This window comes from Platalea leucorodia (assembly GCF_965183815.1).
Source record: "Platalea leucorodia genome assembly, chromosome: 4".
NCBI classification, from domain to species: domain Eukaryota; kingdom Metazoa; phylum Chordata; class Aves; order Pelecaniformes; family Threskiornithidae; genus Platalea; species Platalea leucorodia.
The window spans coordinates 7,127,626-7,145,343 of record NC_138826.1 but is presented as its reverse complement, the minus strand read 5'-3'; positions in this window follow the sequence as shown (position 1 = coordinate 7,145,343).

Genomic DNA, 17,718 nt, shown 5'->3' with positions numbered 1-17,718 from the left:
AAAAGTAAAACTTACGTCTGGGTTTGCTTCTTCATCCATCAGCCACTTGCAATGATCCACCTGGTGATTACATGTGGCAACGAGTGAAAATCAACCATTTCTCATCAACTATTTGCATCTGTGCAAACCATCACCCTAAATGAGTCGGGCCAAAATGGCATGATAAAAACCGAGAGGCTTGAAACAAGCAAAGTAACTAGGCAGAACACAACAGTTCTTCAGATTAGCTAATACAAACGGCCCACTAAAAGCTACCAGCAGGAAACCGAGCTGCTCCTCCGACACTAATCACCTTCTTTTTACGGCAGCTTAAGAATTCAAGTAATATGTGCGTATATTTAGAACACTGCGCTCTGTATATAGTAAGTCACAACTATGTCTCAATTATAATGATTCTTTGCGGAAAATAATTGAAAACAAATATATGCAACGTCAATCACGAACACAAAGTGAGAGAACATTTTCTCCCACAAACAAGCGCGTGTCTGTGTCGGAGGGGACTGACGTACACGAACTGCTTAGGTCAGAATGGTGCTGAACAGGAGCAATTCCTCCTGACTTTCAGGACTGCACGAAAAGCTGTAACCAGCTCCAGTATCATTTGTTTTGCACAAATGCTTCTAGGGGAGCGGCGATGTGCATTGTCAAAAGGTCCAAGAAGTCACCCTCGTAGAGGCTCAGGACGTTCCGGGTTTCCCCTTGATCGATACACTCGGTTGCTTTTTTGTTGTCTTGATTTGCTGAGCTGCAGGACTCTTCCCTCTCCTTGCCATGCCCAATCATTACCACAGCGCTGCAACTGCTTCTGCGCCGAGATCCTCTGCGGCCGAGGAAGGCGTTCTGGTTCTTATCAGCAAATATATTCATCTTCCTATTAGACCTCTTACTTTCATAGTTCCTGAGCTCCATTAGCCTCTCGTTGAAATACTCTTGCAATGGCTTGTCGTGGAAGCCACTGCTGGTTGTTGGGTGGCCTTTCAAGTAGCCTCTCGAAGAGCTCCCCAGGCAATGGACTAATGAAGCTCTGTTTGGAAAATTATTCAAATCTGATGAGGAGCTCTTTCCTCTTCCCAAATCCTGGAAAAGTCGGTTGAAGTCTGGAGTTTCCAAATAATTTCTTGATAACTATTTAAAATAGGGGAGGAGGGAGAGGCAGGATGGGGGGCAGAAGGGAGAAGAAAATCTGAATTAAAATATGCTGGCTTAAGTAGCAAAAGGAGCTTAAGTATAGGGTTCCATACAGTAAACAGCTGTTAGGGAAGGTTTTAGTTTCTTAACCCAAATTCCCTGAAGGCCTAGCAGTTTGGTACCAATCCCTCTCCGGACCAGAAGTCCCTTGGGCTGAGGTTAAACAATGCTGAGTACTTCCCACTGGCTCTGACGTACTGCCGCAATTCTGTGTAGCCTCCCTGAAAATCTAATTTTCTGAAAGAATCTCTCACCTGCCTGTGTTAACAGAATTTCAGGTTTATCCTTTTCAAATCTCATTAGCCCGTAGCTGCTGTTTCCCACGGTAAAACCAGATCCCACTTGTAGGAGATTTTTTTTATCCTTTTTCCCTTTCCTTACTCCCAGTGACTCTGCTCTGAATTGCAGCGTATTATTACAAGAATTGCAATTTTCACATAGAATACATTTCTACATCTTAAAACTATGAAGTTTATTATTATTACCCTGCAGCATATCATAGATGTGCACAGAGTTTTCTCCTCCTTTCCCATCATAGGATGCCTGTCTCCTTGCTAACTGACCAGTTTAATACCTGAGTTACTTGAATAGTCAAGGAAAGGCCCGATCCAGCCCCCATTGACACCAGTGGGTGTCTTTGGGGTGATTTCAGGGGAACACCCATGCTGCGAGTCCTTTTATTGACTGCGAGAGAAAACGTTGCTAGAACTTCACCAGGTAAAAGATTGTCTTTCCGTGTCCCCAGTTAAATCCCCCCTGGGTTTCCAAAGGGACGGCTCTGCCATTTCCACCTTTCTCACAGCTATTCCAAAACACCCCAGCCTGCCTCAAGCTACCAAGAGCAACAGCTGGTTTCTGTACACCCAGTTAGAGCAGACCATGGCTTTTTCTCTGAAAAACCTTAGCCGTTCAGCTTGAAGGGAGAAATGTTTTATATTATATTACTGTTTCAAATCAATGGAAAGCCTATACTGTGTGTAGATGACAGCCGCAGCAGGATCATGGCACATTTTGCAATCATTTATTATGCCTGACAATGAATTTGGTATTAAAAAAAGCCATCATTCATGAAGTTTTTGACAATTGCTAATTAAGTCTAGATACTTGCCAAGGGTCCAGCCACAAATCTGGTTTCAGAGCCCAGCAATGTCTCAGTAGGGCACTCCATCATCAGCATTTGGCATGTTGCCTACTGGTAATGAATGAAAAACATTGAGCGCAAACGAGAAATAGTGGGTTGGACATGCCATGTAAACTGAAAAGCAATCAAGTTTTTGATCTCTCACTATTCCATCACACTTCATTCTGGAAGGGACCCAGCAAATCTAAAACGACCCTGCCTAGAGTGGTTGTACTTTTGGAATAAGTTAGGTAATTGAAGAACACTAAAACTTGACTAAAAAGTAGTCTCTCTTTCCTACCTCAGACCTTAAAAAAAGGTTTAAAAATTAATAATCAACTTTATAATCAACTTAAAAATTAATAAACCACTTAGTAATGTGGCAGAATAAAAGTCTTTCAAGTTAAGATTTTCTATACTGAAACACAGCCCAAAACTTAATATTATACCAAATATCAACTTAGCAGCAAGCAGGGGAATTACTCTAACAGAGGAATAGGTAGTAGTTATCATATATTGCAAAGAGAGTTTTTGCATACAAACCTTGACGTCCTGGAAGCCTGGATATTCCGGGATGATGGGCAAGGTGCACATGCTAATACTGTTTGACCGCCTTTGTTTCATTGCCCTACGAGAGCAACCGCAGCTCCTGGAGAGATGGGATTGTCCCAGCTCAGATGGATTTTCAGCAAAATGGAGTGGTTTACAGTCTTTTATATAGCAAGTTCTCAGGCACATCATTGAGGCAGGTCCCTCCATTTCAGTACAATTCAGAAGAGTCTGGAAGCAATCCGTATTCCAGAATAATTCTCTCTTCTAGTTTTCCTCTAATGCGTAATCTCATACTAGTGAGCCCCTTGACAATCCGCAATGCTGAGTGCCAGCAGACACAGTCCAACAGCTCTGACCAGCATGGCTCTTGCTAAACTGGATTCTTAGAGATCATAGGCAAGCGATGCCTTCACTGAGGTCTGGAACCCTCAAAACATTAATGCCGCTTTTATCCCCTGAAAGCTCTTCACAAAAGGTCGGTAAATCCAAACCATGAACGCAAAGGGCTCAGGTGAGGGGGGAATTTGCAGGGATTATAAAGTCTCATACCGTCATCTCAAACAGCCTAATTTGACTGCTGACGCGGCAGCAATTAGAGGAGATCAACAGCCCACACGCAGGAGCTGTCACTCGGCTTACCTCGGAGCAGGCAGGTCACTGCCCGTCTGAGTAGGGATCCCTGACAGCAAAACATCACGGGCTTTTCCTCAGCGAGGCAAAAGGTGAGTACGTTAACACAATTAACCAACAGGTCAAGAAAGACAGTGTAGACAGCTGTAATAAAAAATTCCTTCCAAGAAATCCTATGCCACTAGGCTTCCTCAGCATGGTTGGAGATGGGCTACAGCCCTGGAGATCCGAGATCCAAACTGCCTTGGTGTTTGCGTAGCCATGTCTGGAGAGGGATGCACTGCCTTCAAACAGCCCGGCACCAGCGCAGATTTGGCAAGAGGCCATGGAAAGAGCAAGGTTCCTTTCAGCCAAAACTGTGCAAATGTTCACAGTAAGAAGCAATAGCTGCCCTGAACAGCTTTAGGTTTAGGTATTTAGGTTGTAACTTAAATATCATAGATGAAGAGCAGTCGGGGAAACAGCTCTATGGTTTTGATTTGAAGATATGATAGTGGTATCATCTGGTAGAAACAGATAAATGTATGTAGTTGCAATAGTCGGTATGTCACGAACTTTGGCAGCATGGGGCTCCTCGCTGTCTGCAGCACCAGTGGATGTCTCCTGCCGTTTGGAGGGCAGCACCTCCATCCACTGCCCCGCTGTGACCAGTTTGCATGCAGAGCATCGGTAGTGAGAGATGAACTGCCTCTTCTCCATCACATGCCATGGAGTAATTATCTCACTGGTGCTTGTGGGAGGTAGATAGAGGGGGGGTTACAATCCCCTCAACCTCCAGGGCTTCTAGCTTATCCAAGGTAGCCATAAATATTTACATGCTCTGAATACATGCATGCAAATATTTGTGGATGTCCTGGATGAGCTAGAAATCCATATCCACCCAGGCTATCCATAAATATTTGCATGCACGTATTCAGAGCACTGACTGTGAGCTGTAAAGAACTTTGGATCTTATCCATGAGACCATCAGCTGGATTCAGGTTAGCGCTTTATGCTATCTGGCAGATGGCAGCTTGGCAGGCTCAGCGCAGAGCCCTCAATAGCAACACCCACCTGGCTGCTGGTCAGGCATAAGTAACGAACTCACATAAACTGTTACATCCAGCTCTTCACGACCCAAACGCAAAGATGCAACACCACTTCTTACCAGTTCTGGCTCTGGCTTTTTTTTTATTTCAGGGTAAAACGATTCTCAGGCAGACGGTAAAGCTCTCAGTATGAGTGACCATTTCAGCTACACCCACGCCAGCGTATCACAGATCAGGGGCTGTGTCCAGAGCTCTGTGTGAGCCACACGCAAATTCAAATATGAGGTTGACAGTAACAATTTGCATGTAGAGATGTCACGATGCTCACAAAGAAATAGAACTGTGAGTCATCCCTGATGCAGCCCTGATTATGTGCATTGTTGTTTTATACATAACGGTACCTTAATACAGAAGTACAATGTGGCCTTGCTAGTAGTACTTGAGAAAAATTCACAAAGCATTAACAAGTCTTCCTGGCACTGAATTTCCCCCTAAAAGACTTTCCTGGTCCAATTTAGCAGAAAAAAAAAAAAAAAAAAAATTACTACTCCTCCTTCCCAGGTCTTTCAGATATTCTCTGAGCCAAAGTTGTCTTTGGGATATGTTCCAGGCAAACCTGGACCAATAAGTCACAGTGGACAGGCAGGAGGTGGGTCTTGCCCGTAAGTCTTTAGGCCAAGTCACTACATCCAGGTCTAAATTGCTTCAGCCATGCAGAGACAAGTAGTGTGCGATCTGACTGGTGGCAGAATGTGCCTTACCCTGTAAAGAGAAGAGACAGAAAAAACAGAGCAGCAGCAGGAGTCAAACTAATATCACTGGCGACAGAGAGCTTTATTATTTCACAGATCAAGGTATTCATGGCACTGCCCACAGTTGTCATCTGATTCAGAGAAATAAGACCTGTGCAAAATAGCTGCCGTTGACACCGTTGCTTTAGGTGATGGGATCTATTGTAAGTGTAGAGGCTTTGCAGGGGACCTGCAAATGTACCGTTGTTGTCGACAGGTAAAGAGTTCCCTCTTTCCATTTAAACGTGCAGCCTGAAAAACCTCTCATTATCAAAATTCATTCCCTCTTCTCCCCTGAAAGCATTTGCCTGGTTGAAGTGAGACACCAGCAGCTTTTAATCTGTAATTGCTCATTGTGCCTAATGAATATGCGAGTGCTACATACAATGGGCGACTTGCATGGAGCTTTAAAAAAAAAAGTCCCACGTTCCTGTTTTAATGGGAGGTTCTGATTCTACTCCTGCAGTCTGAAATCGGAGCTCGCGGAGTCTGTTCTTTTATAATCTCATGTCCCTTCTTGTACCATATCATTACTGCATAGAGTGGGGCCAAGGTAATTCTCTCTTCAGCAAAGCTCTCTATCCTGTTTAACATGAAACGTTACATTATCCTTTGATCCTTGGTGAAAAGAAACATGACTTTCAGCAGTGTGTAGGCTTCATTAGTTACCCACCTTATATCCTAACCTTTACACTCTTCTAAAAAGGTCTTCTTTTAAAAATGGAGAGTCACATTATTATACCATTCCTCATGTCAGCTAAGCCAGCATTGTTTACAGCAGTTTACATGAACAGCTTGTGGCCACGAATCTCAGTTCTTCTGCCTTAGGAGTAAATGACTCAAAAGAAAAATCATGCAAGGAACTATTTAAGTTTCTATAAGCCCTACTATTGCTAAACATTTGCATTTTCTCTGCTATCCCTTCAACGAATAAGAACTGGTCTATTTTTATATCTAACCTTCAAGTAGCATAAGTAAGGTGAATGACTGATAACATTCCCAATTCATCATAAATTGCAAAACAGAAATGTTTTTTTTTTCAAAGTACCACTGAATGACGTAGATGCTAATAAAAGTCCAAATCCAAAACTGGATGTGGGGTCCAAAACCAGATCCAAAACCAAGTAATAAATACATGGTATCACACTCTCTATATAAATTATTAAATTCCTTGCAGCAAGAAGAAAAGCTACGCTCATTTAACGATAATTTGTATCACATATGTAATGTGATTAATATTTCCTAGTTAAAGATCGCTAACCTGTGTTATGAAAGTATGGATTCATTCCCATAGTATCAGCTTCATGAAGCTATAACACTTTGAAGGCTACTTAGTTTTACGCAACAAACGGGCAGAACCTCCTTCCCTGCCATCTACACTGGGCTAACGTCTGGGACTGCAGCCTGCTGACTTCTTTCTGAAGTCAAGCTGTGTTACAGCCCTGCACCCCCAGAACCAGTCATTTTGTCAGAGGAGGCACTTGGGTCGGTCCGATGTGGTTTGCCGCCTCTTAATGGTCAGAGTCCTAAATCTGCTGCTCACTCCGGGTTCCTCTGGGTCTTAACTCCATCACCCCATAGCCACTGCAGCCAAGCTGTCATCTGTGACCACATTTGCAACTACATTGAGACTAATTTTTACGTGTAATAATATTTCCGTACTGCTGCCATTGCCCCCATGCTGTGCAGAGACAAACCACCATGTTGCCATACTCTTCAACCTGCCATTCCCGACATCGGCTGCTTTGTCTGACAAAAATCCCAAATGAGTTGAATACCTTCTGTGATGGTTTAATACATTTTTTAGAGCTAACCACAACCAAGGGGCATTTGCTGTTGTTTATTTTTAAATGAAACCAGAGGTTTCCATCTAATTCCTTCACTCCAGGAGCTGCATCTTTAAAAGCTGCTACAAACCTGCATCAAAATCCAGAAAGATGCTCTCGTGTAAGAGTATGAGCATAAGCAAACTCACGAAGAGAGCAAAGCGAATTGCACAGCAAATCCCTTCTTCCTCGCTGTTAAAGGGATGTCACTGTTACGGTACCCTGTCCTGTACTATAAACATGCCAGAGTCCAGAGGACCAGCACAGTCCTGCTGCAACAGCCCACAGCTCCGCAAAGCCTCCCGGAGCTGCCACGTAAGCTGGTAGTGCCTCCAGAACAGGCTGCTGCTTCCCGACAGCCATTGATCTTGCACCAGGAGCGCTCCAGTAGCACGTGATGTAAAGCCTTTAAATTATAAAGAGTTTTTGTTACACTGTGAAAAGGGCCGGTTTGTAACACTTAAGAGCAGAGACAGGGAAGGTAGTCCCGAATCCTCCGTAAGCCAGAGCCAGGTGGGATTGCAGGGGGCCAAGCAGTGCTGAAGCTCCCGTGGCAGCCTAAGGGCCTGGAGCAATGCCGGGGGGTGGGAGAGACGGGAGGCGAGCACGCCAGCTCCGTTACCTACTGACCAAGGGGACGGACAGGCTTTACTAGGAACTATGGGAGCAAAGTATGTCGTGGAGAGAGAAGCAACGAGCTGTTCCTTGCCCAGAGATGAGTGGTTGAGGGCAGGAGCAGAAGGAGAATTGCAAGAGGTTGAGTCAAAATTTTTGGCTTCTGAGGTTACTCGGTTCCTCATTTAGAAAAGGCTTTGGTCTAGCCCTAAAAAGAAGCCTGGGCTGTGTCACTGCCTCTGCGTCCAGACTTCCCCCAAATCTGGATGGTATGACTTTGTGTCCACTGCAAGTATCTCCCTCCACTTGCAAAAAAAAGCAGCGTGGAGGTGGGGGTGGATCTATACACCATTTTACTTGGCAATCAAAACCCTGATCTCACTCGCACTCTTTTGACCTCAGACCAAGCTTCATGCATCTATTTTCCTTTCTTAGATGGCTAATACTCTTAAAAGAAGAAACAGATGGCACCCGTTTGCAGATGTCAAATGCTTGCCTCACGTGGCATGTTTACTATTGGATTTTCACCAGAGACTCCTGGCCCAGATAGCGAGATTTTTGTCCTAATCACCAGCTTTAAACCTGAAGCAAACATTCACTGGCTAGGCTGAGCCACAATTACATTTTTATCTCTCAGTGCTTCTGATTCTTTTTTAAATTGACTGCAGATTGGAGTACAGGAAAGGCATTAGGGATGCTTAGAGTTCAGGAAGCAGAGTATTAGAAGTGGATGTTAAATAAGAGATGGAAAAAGAATAAAAAATGTAACAACTCCTGCACTCCTAGGAGGGGAAGTGCAACCTAAGAGCAGAGCTACAGGAGGAGAAGACCCACATTTCTCGGTACACGTGGAGCTGACTTGGGAGCAATGCTGTGGGTGCTTGTGATGAATACTCTGATTTATGCTCTGCTGCCCTTCTGCACAAACTTTCCCACGTCAGCATCTCAAGTGGAGCAGACAGGTGTGACCCTTTGTGTCACGGAACAAAGCAGCTGTGAAGCGGCGAGGTTTGCCACTGCGTTCCCCAGAACAAGGCGCTCAGGGCTTTTCTTTCTTTGTTTCTTTTCCTGTTTTTGAATGCAGGTTTCTGAGCTTCCTGGCTGGTTGACTGAAAGCACAGGGAAAGCGCTGATCCCTCTGGGACAGCAGTGTTCAGCACGGGATGTCCTTGTCTCTGCTGGCAGCTGGTCCTGTGTGAAGAACGAATTCACCTGAACCTGTTGACAGTTTTGTAGCACATTTACAACATTGCACATCCTCAAGAAAAGTGCTCTAAAAGGTATAAAAGCAGCCTCCTCCCTCATAGGGGGATTAATTCTGGAAACTAAAGGTGGACACTTAATGACAGCGCTGACACTGCCAGGTGTTTCAGACGCATTAAGCTAATGGGCTTATTCCACAAGCCCAAAGTGCCTCATCGACCCGCCTTCATCCCATGGCAACTTCTAAAGCACGAGGAGGCATTAGCAAATCTACAGCTGAGTAAAATCCAGGGTAGAGGAAAAATAGAGTAAAAGTCATATTAAAAGTCATAAACAAGGTGACTGGTTGTCACCAGATACAGATCTGGGCAGATCTGCTCCACCAGATACGCTCCTTTTGTCTGTGTTCAGTACCTGGACTGTGTTGAGCTACAAACTGTGCACAGATTAACCATGCTGAAGCAGTGTCAGTAAGGGACCTTCCCACACTCATTTGGGTACCTCAGCTGGCTCAAGACTATCGTATGTCTGTCCTTCTGCCCTCACCAGGTGTTGCTTCTTGGGGACAAATTGAGTTGCAAAAGCATGAGAGCAATGAGGGGTGGACAGGTTTATCAGCTGCACCAAGTGGTAGCAGCAATACAGAGCCAAAGGAGAGGGGAAGGTGAACCTCCCCGGATCCCCGCATCTTCAGCTGTGGTTCATTTCTCCTCTTTTTGGAAAGTATGTAACAACCCCCAAAGCAGAGGTGATTTCTTGTCTCACCTGCTCACAGGTGGTCTGATCGCCTGTCTGCTTTTTCTCTCGGTGGTCTCTACTTGATTTTTCCTGATGCTTGCATGCTGCGCTAGGTGACGAGTCTAGATATGAGCACATCACCTTCCTTCCTCCCATCAGCTGTTCCCATTGACTTCTCCTCCATCTTCCCTCCACACTCTTCCCCCCATTTCCTCTCTCCTCACACAGAGACAAACAAATTAGCCTCCCCACCTTGTTTTCTGCTGCTCTCACAACCACTCCATCTAGTACCTCTTTGCCACAGTTGGCCAAGACACCTGGAGAAATGGTGGCAAACAAAGAAGTTGAAGGTACATGAGCTCAGCTTTAACTCTCCACCTCAGCATGGCTGGCTGTGGGTAAGTATTGGTGCGTAAGTCACATCAGGGAGAACAGGGCAATGTTCTGACAAGCAATGCTCTTTACCCCCCTGCAGTGAGTGCCCGGTATTCTGATCATCTGCGCTTTCTGGAAACAGCTCTGTTGCAACTCTCTCTCTCTTCAGATAGAAGCTCATATAGGGCAATCTCCAGTATCAGGGCAGTATTTGCAAATCAATGAAAAGCCTGTCCGTGATGTCAAGTTTTATCAGTGTTACCAAGAATATCACAGGCAGAGAACAAGAGTCAAGAGCAAGATCAGAAAACCCAGGTTGCTTTCCCTAGGACTGCTCCCTTGGTGCCCAGAAAAAATGTCATTGCTGGGACAATGCTGCGGCAGCCGCTTCGTGCTGGAGAGGGAAGGTACTGGTTATGGCTGCGTTCTCTGTTAGTGGGTGGGAGGGCAGTTCCAGAGGAGACCATCAGGACTGTTACCTCTCTTCACTTCCCAGGAGATCCTAAGCCCTCCAGATAATTTTCCACAGAAAGTGGAAGGTCCCCTGTGCTAAAGCATGTGGGACAGAAGGAGTGATAAAAAGGCAGTTTGAAGTTAGCAACAGAGTGTTAAAAATCAGGCAGCTCCTCAAATCCATGTGGATTCTGTTCTGTTTGAGGCCTGTGAGACTGCATGGCTAATACCTGAACACAGACAAAATCCTGCAGAAATCTCCTGTCTCGGTGCGCTGCTTTCCTTCCAGCCGTCCCCGCGCTGCCTTCTCTCTTGCGACCGCAGCTGGCACTGTGGGATCCTTCTACCAGATACAAGCCTGGAAAGGGGGCATGGGGAAGGTGATGTTTCCGACTTCAGGTAGGAAGCAGGACCCCCTTCCCCTCACAAGCAGCCTCTGTAGACCCTCCGCTGTCCACGTCAGCCAGAGCTGAAGCTCTGCCTACAAACTCACAGGGCTAAAAGCACTTTCAGACATCATCTCCTGACAGCCAGCACTAAGCAAGCCGCTCCTCCGTGGCTGACACGCAGTGCTTTCAGCAGCCTGTGCAGGCGGGTAAGGATGTAGCACCCCACTTGGTATTTACGTGTTGAGGGAAATCGGTCCAGATCCAACAGCCCAGGAGAAGCAGGGCTGCCACAGCTCCGTGCCCCCAGGTCCAGCTGGGACCAAGGCTGAGTGTGTATTCCCAGCAGGCAGACCTACACAGAACACACATACACAGCACACATACCCATATATGCACACAAAAATACATAAATGGCTGGCCATACAGGTCCCCAGAGCCCACGGTCTCTCTGGCAGCAGCTGGGATTCCCCTTGTCCCTCCGACCCCCAGCTTCTCCCATGGGCTCACCCTCAGAGACTCACCCATACCCCCAGCTCCAAGGCAACTTCACCCACTTGCCAGCTTGATCGGCACTAACCTCACTCGCCCACTCACGCTCGCTCCAGCTGCTGGCCCCACAGACACATGGGCTCCCGCGAGCCCCGGTCCCACTCCAGCTGCTGGCAATTACGGCCACTCACCCTGCTCTCGCCTGCTGCTGCCACCACAGACGGACAGGGCCTCCAGCCAGCGCTGACTGGGCACAGGGCATGGCCAGGCCAACGCAGGGCATGGCCAGGGCACCAACAAGAAAACTACTGAGATGAGACCAGCACTTTTTATCCCCTTACCCCTCCATTTTCACACCCTTGTTCATCCCCAAAATGACCTACATCCCTTCCATTTCCCTGCCTGTGGTTCCTCCCCTGGACATCCCATAAAGTAACTCCCCTCAGTCCAAAGATGCTCTGGCATTGACTCATCCCAATGGATTTATGAGGAGTGGCTGAGGGAGCTGGGGGTGTTTGCCCTGGAGGAGGCTGAGGGGAGCCCTCATCGCTCTCTACAACGGCCTGAAAGGGGGCTGGAGCCAGGTGGGGGTTGGTGTCTTCTCCCCAGTAACAAGCGATAGGACAAGAGGAAATGGCCTCAAGCTGCGCCAGGGCAGGTTTAGGTTGGATATTAGGAAAAACTTCTTCACTGAAAGAGTTGTGAAGCATTGGAACAGGCTGCCCAGGGCAGTGGTGGAGTCCCCATCCCTGGAGGTATTTAAAAGCCGTGTAGATGTGGTGCTTAGGGCCATGGTTTAGTGGTGGCCTTGGCAGTGCTGGGTTAACGGTGGGACCTGATGATCTTAAAGCTCTTTTCCAACCTAAACGATTCTACAATTCTATGATTTCACGCCTGGACAATGGGGCTGACAGCTCTGCCGGGACAGACCTGAGGGGCCCAGGACAAGGTGTCCCTTCTGCCGAGCCCTTACCTCAGCTTCCCTGCCTGCCATTCTGCCCTTGGGGCTCCTCCGGGCTTGTGAAGGTGGACCTTTGACGTGCTGGTGGCTCCTGGCAGGGGCAGGGTATGATGCGGACCCCCCACGCGCCGTCCCTCTGCGCTCCTTTGGGTGTGCAATAACGACCCCCCCCCAACGCCTGTGAGCCCGCCTCAGACTGTCCCGCAACAACACACAGCAACCCACAAACCCACAACGACCCGACCCCCCCCCCCCCGCTGCCCAAACAAGCGAAGCGCTGCCTGCAGCGCCGCAGCCGCCGGAGCGCGGCCCGCGCGCTGCCCGCACACGGCGCCAGGGCGCCCCCTGCCGGCCGCGCCGAGGCGGGCGGGGCGGGGGTCCCAGCGGGAGGGGTCCCTCCTCCGGCGGTGGGGGCTTTGGTTGCCACCGCGTCCCCACGCCGCTCGGAGGGAAGCAGAGCCGAGACTCCCAGCTCCGCCTAAGGGCGAGAGTTCACCCCGCCTGGCGCAGAGGTGTCACGGGAAGGATATTAAAAATTACGGTTTGTTTTTTTCTTTTTTCCCACTGATTATCAGTCGCTGTCACCCTCCTGCCATCATCCCGCCTGAGGACAGGCTGAGAGTTGGGGTTGTTCAGCCCTGAGAAGAGAAGGCTGCGGGGAGACCTTGCAGCAGCCTTCCAGTACCTGAAGGGCGCCTACAAGAAAGCTGGAGAGGACGTTTTACAGGGGCACATAGCGATAGGACAAGGGGTAATGGTTTTAAACTGAAAAAGGGGAGATTTAGATTAGATATAAGAAAGAAATTCTTCACTACGAGGGTGGCAAGGCACTGGAAGAGGTTGCCCAGAGAAGCTGTGGATGCCCCATCCCTGGAAGTGTCCAAGGCCAGGCTGGATGGGGCTTTGAGCCACCTGGTCTAGTGGAAGGTGTCCCTGGCCACGGGAGGGGGGTTGGAACCAGATGATCTTTAAGGTCCCTTCCAACCCAAACCATCCTATGGTTCTGTGACTCTATGATTCTGGCTGAGATTTGAGCACTGTTCTCTTACGACCGAGTTTTCCAGGATGTTAAATATAAAAGATGGCCATACGGCAGAACCAACCTTCCATCCTGCAGCAGGGCAAGGAGGCCATTCAGCAAATCCCTCCCTGGCTCCAGCTACAATTTTAGGTATTGCTTAAGCCTCTGCAAATCCCAGCATTAATGTAATGGTGGAAATTGTTTCTCTGGCTTCTGTCAATTCAAACAGGCATTTAAGACAAGTCCCCAAAATGCAGATCTATTAATGGTGTTAATTTAATGAAACCTGCAACAGATGCAAAATTGTCACCTGATTAAATCACTTTTAAATTAGTGCTGTAACCTGCAGAAATAAATGGGATTGCAGCCTTGGTGGAACACGCATTTGGAAAGCATACTTTGCAAATTTAGCCGTGGCAATGCCAACCTGCGGCATGTCCAGGCTCCCATAAACGATTTGCTGCAAGGTATGGCCAAATGCACTTTCGCCATAGCTCCATCCATATCAGTACAGCTACAACAGGAACGGACCGAAACCTTAGTTTCCAGTCTTGCTGGCAAAAAATAAAACAAAACCAAAAAAAATACCCACAAACAAAAGCTTCTCTTTATTTTTAAAGCAGCTCTCTTCTCAAAGCAACAGTCACTTTACGAGCCCCGAGTGCCTGCCCATCCTCATTGCCGCAATTCCCGAGGAGCTCACCAGCACAAACGACGATTCACACGCTTTCTGCGAAGCCTCCCGCGTTGTTGAAGCTCTGACCGCTATCTTCCACTCCGCAGGACAGTGTTCCTCTTGTGCTGTGGTGGGAAGCTGGAGATGGCCCAGCGTCCCGTTTAACAGGGCCTCTGTTTGAGAGGGGCAGGCTCAGCCCGCGGCTCGGCGGGCTGCCCTCCCTCCCTTGCAGAGATTTTTCTCAGGGTTGCCTGAGGTTCAGCACTGCCCAGCTTGAACCCAATGTACGTGATGAGCTAAGGGAGCCGGACAAGCAGCTGTACTATGTGGGGGCACCTTTTAGATTTGAGGGCGTGATGTGACCCACCCGATCTTTAACTTCTTATAGCTCTCTGAAGAGCATGGACTGTTTTGTAAAAGCAAGTTTTCTACATGGCTTCTATGTATTGCCAAATAGAAAAAGCGGTCATACCCTGGTAAAGGGTATTGTAACTTCCTCCTGCGTGCCCCTGTTCATGCTCCACGTTGCCACGTGCCTGTTCTGCAAGCCTGGGGATGGCTAGCAAAAGCCCCGCTGCCGGCTACCGCAGAGGTGCATGAATGCACCACAACTGTGTAATACATCCAAGTGTTGGGGAAAAAAATATCATGGAACATGTTATGGAACAGGTTACATCTTGTAAAAAGTTAACATACTTTTCAATGGAAAACAGTAATGCTCACATTACTGTGAGCCATGATTTTCCTTTCTTTGAAAAGCTCAGTAGCAACTACTTCTTTTCCCCATCACTGCATTTTTCCTGTGATGAAAAATGGTGATTTTTATAGGGTATCTAGGAGGACTTGTGATCCATCAGCCCTCCAGAGGTACAACCACCGCTACACACTCTATTTATGAGCTTTGAAGGGGAAAAAAAGGTCATAATCTCGGTGTGGGTTATGCCTATGCAAAATTGGAGTAGGGTGAAGACCACAGAGTGAAGAGGATGGGTGCGAGGACTGCACAACCTCTTGGAAGCGGGTGCTTCATTCTGCTGTAGTCCAGATGCTCATAAATCTCCCAACCTGGTGAAGCAAGGTGTGCCTTGAAGCAAGATGCTGCTTAATATGAGATTGCTGACACGTAAGTAGAATTAAAGTTGGCAGGACATACCCGCACCATGCTTTTGGAGACCTTACTTCCCTGCTGAACTCGCTGATAGGCAAACTAAGAAACGATGGTGAAGTGAGTAATGGTTCTGACCGCGTAGCTACAGCTACCCTGCTCTAACGGTCTCGGTCCCACTAGAGTCATTTCACATGGGACCAAACCTAAAATTAGGCTGAATGCAGACTAATGCCCTTTTTCTTCATGTCTCTTTGGTCACTGCTTTGGCTATCTCAGTTTTATTTAGCACCCCATGAAGACCTTTTGCCATATAGACTGATTCCCCCCCCCCTTTTCCTATCCAGTTTGAGAGCTTTACTGGGACACCAGTTACGTACACAAGGGCAGCTGAACCTTAACAGCGTAACCTTGAACACCGCTGCTCTTGACAGCATTCAGATGTGCGGCTTTCCCTTTCCATCCACCCCCACCCCGCCGTGCAGGGGGTCAGCGGCATCCCTGGGCATCCCTCCTTGAAAACGCTAAAAAAACCCCTCATCGCTTCCAAGTTCTATTTTTCTAGCTTGTAGCCTCTCTTCTGAAGTGGGGGGAAAAATGAAAGAAGAAGTAAAAAAAGACCGATTCAGGTTTTGGCAGCTCTCCTCTCACAGAAGAACCTTCCACACTTGCACATGAAAGGGATTTTTTAGCAAACCAGAGCAAAGAGTCAAAATAACAAACACAAACAATTAGAAAAAAATTGCCACACTCAGTAGTTTTTCTGACGGCTGCTAGTGGCTTAGTGAGAGGTTGGTTCATTGCCTAATCTTCAGCTCAGAAAAAGACAGTTCATCTTTAAGTTTACAGTGTTATTGGCCCAACTACAGAGGGTAAGATTTCCCTTAAGTCTTTGCCCAAGGCCTAATGATGACTCCAAAAACAACAAGTCGCCTTGAGGTTGGAAATTCTGGTTCAGAGAGATTTCGTTCATGTTCCGTAAACGATACACAAATATTCATCCGAGTGGATGGAAAAGGCTTAAAAGCTACATAACGTAGTGAACGAGACCAATCCCGAGATGGAAATAATTTACTTAATTCTTCGCAGCACTGCTGTCACTTCCAGCCATCTGTTAGCTGGGACGCTGCTGATAATCTATTAAGCAGCTCGGGAGACGAAACCTTCCGAAAGCAGAGATCACAAAGAGTTCACTTATTTCTCCGTGGCAGAAAAGGAAGTGGGTGGGGAAAAGGGATGAAAGGACGAAGCACACAGCTCGTACTCGTCTGGCTTCGGGATGAAAGCTTTGGTCTAAAAAAACCCTGGTAATTTCATACTTCCTTAACGAGAAATGGTGTCAAAGCTGTGGGGTGAGCGGCAGTCGGAGGTGTTCTGCGAGCCTCATTATCTTCATTACGTGGTAGACGGTAATTTTAATCCAAGAGGTCTTCTCTAGGCCTGTGGATTTGCCAAGTAGCCTGGTCAGGGTGCTGAGAACCCTGGTTTTTAATAGTGGCTAACGGAACAGTGCAAGAGAAGCAGCAGAAATGGATTTCCCATTCATTTTGGGAGTTACTTGCTCCTGCAGGAAACACCAAAACTCTGCCCCTGCGATTTGGTCCTGTACCGAGGCACTGGGTCTCAGCGATATCCATAGCAGTGCTGCCTCTTGTCCTTCCGTTTTTGGGGTTTCATATCATTCAATATCTCTTTGTGGACTATAAGAGGGGCATCAGGCTTGTCCTTTATACTCTCTGCTGCCTGGTCAATCTCTGTAGCGTTTCAGTTATGCAAAAAGGACATTTTTACGTTGTATGTACTGCGGATGTGAAAGAATGTTTAAACCTAGTATTCAAACCATGGAAAAATTATGAAGTCAGTAAATACAGAACAGGAACTGAGAAAAATTTATGTTAGGCTGTTCCTCTGGACTGTAGCTTAAAAAAAGAACCTGAAAGGTTTTAACTTACCTCTAAGTACATTTTTTGTAACAGTGGGAGAGCTTTAGTGCTGCAATTGTTAGCATAACTTGTTCAAATATTTCAAGTTCCCACCTCTTTTTATTAATGGCATGGAAAAACAGTTGAAATCTATCTAATCAAATGCTCACAAGCCGTCACATCCCACGGGCAGCTGAGATCGGCTTGATGAAAACGGAAACCACATTTGTTAACACCGATACGGCTTCAGCTCTGCTCCTGCCAGCGGGACCCCGTGCTGGCAGCTCGCTCTGGCGAAGCCCCGTTGACCACCGCGATTCCCCTGGGCTGAGGGGTCCGGCCAGGCTGAGCGGCTCACAGACAAACCTGGGATTCCCTCGGGAAAACACGCACTGAGGGGGTGCTGCAGCCACGCTCCGGAAAGGAAACAAAAAGCCAGATGCTGCTGGAATTTTATATTGCAAAGCAAATGAAAAGCCCCCGTGCATTTATCGCCCAGCATCGGGACATCCCACTGACAGCAATGCCAGTGTTTGCCCGAGACACGAAACCGTGGGTAGCGCTCCCCCTTCCCGACCCCTACCCATGCAGTACTGCTTTTCTCAGCCAACCCTTTTTCTTTTTTTCGGTTTGCAC